General features: G+C 41.9%; 1 pseudogene; it reads left to right on the forward strand.

Moving 5' to 3' along the window:
• The first annotated feature begins 207 nt into the window (after positions 1 to 207).
• LOC110680793 lies at positions 208 to 1,338 on the forward strand (annotated as a pseudogene).
• Positions 1,339 to 4,380: the final 3,042 nt, after the last annotated feature.

Here is a 4,380-nt window from a genome sequence, read left to right on the forward strand (position 1 = left end):
TGCTTGGCTGAGGCTGTATTTCGTCCATGCTACAATGTTGAGTTTCAACCATTGCAAAATGTTTCATTGAATCGCGCGATGTTGCCATCGGAGTTTACCAAGGCTGATTCGTTTATGCTCTTTACTGTTTGATTCATGTTGTTCACTAATTTTAACCCCCAACTAACGACCGACCAAGAATGTTATGCTAACGCAAACTTCCCCCAATCCTCTTCCCAACAGATGACTCTCGTCCAGCCATCCGGTGAACTGAGCGCCAAGATCAAGGAGGAGTTGCGCGAGCCAGCAAACCCAGCCGACATTGAGCGCGACATCGGCATCATCCGCGAATGGCTCGGCAAGCAGCCCATCTGCCAAAGGACATGGACGATGCCCGCCTGCGTACCTTCCTGCGTGGTTGCAAGTTCAGCCTGGAGCGCGGTCAAGCAGAAGCTGGACATGTACTACACCATGCGTAACGCCGTGCCGGAGTTCTTCCACCGATCGCGACGTCAACCGTCCGGAAATGGGCGAGATTCCTGAACGTCGTGTAAGTAGCCATTTCCCAGCCACACCTTACTTCATCTAACACTCCATTCTTCGCCCTCACCCAACAGTCACATGCCACCACTGCCAGGACTGACCCCAGCTGGTTGCCGTGTGGTGATGCTCCGCGGTACCGACAAGGACATCACCACCCCGAACGTCATCGAGTCGATGAAACTGACGCTGGATGATCGGTGACGTCCGCCTGGCCGAGGAATCGGTCGGCGTTGCCGGGCGATGTCTACCATCATGGATGCCAGCGTGGCCAGCCCCAACCCACTTTGCCAAATTCACGCCCACACTGGTCAAGAAGTTCCTCATCTGCGTCCAGGAGGCTTACCCAGTTAAACTGAAGGAAGTGCAACGTCGTCAACGTTTCGCCAATCGTTGACACCATCGTCAACTTCGTCAAGCCCTTCCTGAAGGAGAAGATCCGCGAGCGTATCCACATCCACAGCAGCATGGAGGACCTGTACAAGTTCGTCCCCAAGGCTATGCTGCCAAACCGAATACGGTGGCGATGCTGGATCCATCAAGGACCTGAACGAGCAATGGCGCGCCAAGTTGGGCGAATACACCGGCCTGGTTCAAGGAGCAGGAAGCCAGCAGGCCAATGAATCCCTCAGACCGGTGCTCCCAAGACCGGCCGACGAGCTGTTCGGTATGGACGGTACCTTCAGACAGCTGACCATCGATTAAACAATCCCCCCAACATCCCCCCACCGTCCATTAGTTCATCCACCGAACTAAGCTCATCCCGTCCAAGAAACCTCATCCCGGACCCAAAAATAACATCCAATTAACCAAAACATTGCAAAACATAGAAAAAAAATCCAATTAACAAAATCTCATCTCACCCTTTCACCCCTTCCGCATAATTTCATCCAAACCTAGTTAGCCAAATTACTCAAAATATACAATATAGGACGCTCTAAAAGAACGTTGCTTAAGGAAGAATCCAAATTCTCAGTACACGCACAACTTCCATCGAACCGCATTTTGGATGTGTAGAAGCAAAACATTTTTTCGATTTTTTGAAAAAGAATTAGATTTCATAACGGGATCCCTAGATCCCCCGCCCCCAGCCGCAGCGTAATCTCGTCCGGATGTCCGAGGGCTAGTCCAAAAACCATTCTCCGGTTTGCAACCGCATTCTAGAAGGGCGTCCGGTGAGATCGCAAGATGGACAAGAAACTACGTTGATGCGAGATTGAAGATTCAAAATAAAAACTCGGAACGATACAGACCATGATGGAAACCATTTAGAGCGGTCAGTTTTTGTTGTATCAGTTTTGTTATAAATATTTTTGTACGTATTTGCTATTAAAGACTTTCTTGTTTAAAAGGAAACTGAAGTTTTGAATTTATCATTGAACGTTGAAAGAAATTGACCCTGTGCAAAGGAACTTAATATCGACAAGATTGATACAGGTTCTCCAACATTACCCGGAAAACCATTACCCGGAATGCAATTGCCCGGAAGACCATTAACCGGAAAACCATTGACCGAAAAACCATTACCCGGAAAGACCATTTACCGGAAAATTATTTGTCTACATCGTAGACTTTTTTAATAACGACCTTTTAACAGTTTTACGGTCATTCAGGTCAGTATGTTGACCATAAAATAATTGAAATGACTACCAAAGATAATGGACAGGGGAGGATCTTCCTTCAAAAACATAAGCATCGAAGAGGAGTCTAAGATATCGTCATGTCAATATGCACCATTTTCAAATATTTGCATTTCATAGTTGATTCAGCCTTCTTTTAAAAATAAGCTGTTCCTTAAACTTATCTCTGAAGCTTGTCTTGGCTTAACTAGCTATATAAGGCTCCTACTATGTAGCTTTACTTTTAATATTCGACCGTCAGTTCTCTAATTGGCCAAATATTAATAAATAAGCAATGATTAGAATTTTCAATTCGATTGATTGTGCTTCTTTTCGCCGAGTGTCAATTCACCGAATGTCGTTTTCGCAAACTTCAATCACCCGAGTTCAAATCCCCCGAATATCCCTTTTCCTAGAATGACATATTTCAGTTTTTTTTTTTTTTTATATCTTTATTTGAGTGTATTTTAACACACGAGGGCTAGTTCTACACTTCATATTTCAGTTGACGGTTCTTTCGAGTAACATCGATTTCGGCATTTTTGGCAATATTTATATATTCGAAAATGACCAAATATCTTGATTGCTCATTGTACTTTCTAGTTTATGGGCATCACAATGGCAAATTGTGTCCCTACTTTCGATCACAATTAGTGCCTAATACTTGATATTTTTGGCTTTCCTCAAAACATAAAGTTAAAATGAGAATCGCACTGTTGTATGTCGCTTCCATCGCAAAATTAGTTTTTTTTATGCTATTTCAAAATTGGAATCCAAAATTATTGTCATGGCAATATGTTCGCGTCGTTGATGATTGTTGCTAAATCTTGTCTTAATTTCGAACTAATGATAATCAGTTTATATTGCTCTGACTGACATAAAAAAGTATTAGCATGTTTTTGCATGTCAGAGCATATAGTGATACTTTTTTGGATCAATATGAACTATGAGGACTGAGTTTTATTGCTTTGAAATTGCAAGCTGCAATGTCAACATGGCTGCCAAAACAAATAACGAGCTACATCATAGCTTTAATTTTCGGGAACAAGAAAACCATCATAACTTTAAAACATTTTTAAATGCTGAGATGTTCCATTTACTCAAATGCACCATATTTGATTGACGTTTTTTTTCGATTTATATTGACTTCGTTATTATTTGGCATCAAATATGTATAACAAAAATAATTCTTCTCATTGTTTCTATCCCTGCCTGGATGTTTCGTTGCATAGCCCAAATTTGTAGACATAGTTTTCCGATCTATTTCAGAAGATTCTTTTCTATTTAAATCACAAATAAATTACATGTTCAACCAAATTTCAATATCGTAGTATTCGTTTATAGCTTAGGGCCTACGTGGCGTGAAGCTATTCAGAAAGATCGAGCTGATGCTGGTGGAATTGAATACCGCCGGTTCAAAATTATTTCTGGTTGGCAAATTTGACGACTTTTCAGAGCAAGAGCAAGTACTTACTAGTCAAACTATAAACGAATGCAAAAATGGTCAGTTGACATGGGCTCTCAGCTATTATCTGTGGAAATGCTCCTAGAACAGAGCAGGTTTGTCCCGGTTGAATCGAAGCAGGATTTGTCCCAGTTGAATCGTAACGTCGGCAAGAAGAACAACATATTGCTGTTTGCATTTGAGGTGCAAATCCAGTCTAACTGAGCTTCAAACGCGGTAACACAAAGTAACCAAAGGATACTTAGCAACCATGATCCATATCACCACCAACCTAGCAAAGAAAACCAATCGTTGACTTCGCCTTCCTTGTTGAAAAATCTTACCGCGTTTGGTGTTCCCGCATTTGGTATTTGCATTTCAAACGCACACAGCAATATTTGGTCCATAGCAGTTTGGAGATGTCTTGAAAAAGGTTTTATGGATACCGTGAGAGTCGAGAATGGTTAGCATGACATAATTTATGCTCAGCATCAAAGAAAAAGAATAAAAATTGTATACAAATGTGCTATATTCGAAAATAGAAGATTTGGTTTTCCGGGTAATGGTACATTCCGGTAAATGGGTTTTCCGGGTAATGATACATTCCGGTAAATTGTCTTCCAGTAAATTGCATTCCGGGCAATGGTATTCCGTGTAATGGTATAGAATCATTGATACTATGGCATATAATTATATTTTACCAGGATTCCGATACAACGAGCCATCCAAGCTTATCGAACAACTATTTGGAGTACACTCCATCGGCTTTAGGACAGTTCGTCGAATGACATTTGATCG

This window comes from Aedes aegypti, unplaced genomic scaffold (genome assembly GCF_002204515.2).
Source record: "Aedes aegypti strain LVP_AGWG unplaced genomic scaffold, AaegL5.0 Primary Assembly AGWG_AaegL5_hic_scaff_1860_PBJ_arrow, whole genome shotgun sequence".
NCBI classification, from domain to species: domain Eukaryota; kingdom Metazoa; phylum Arthropoda; class Insecta; order Diptera; family Culicidae; genus Aedes; species Aedes aegypti.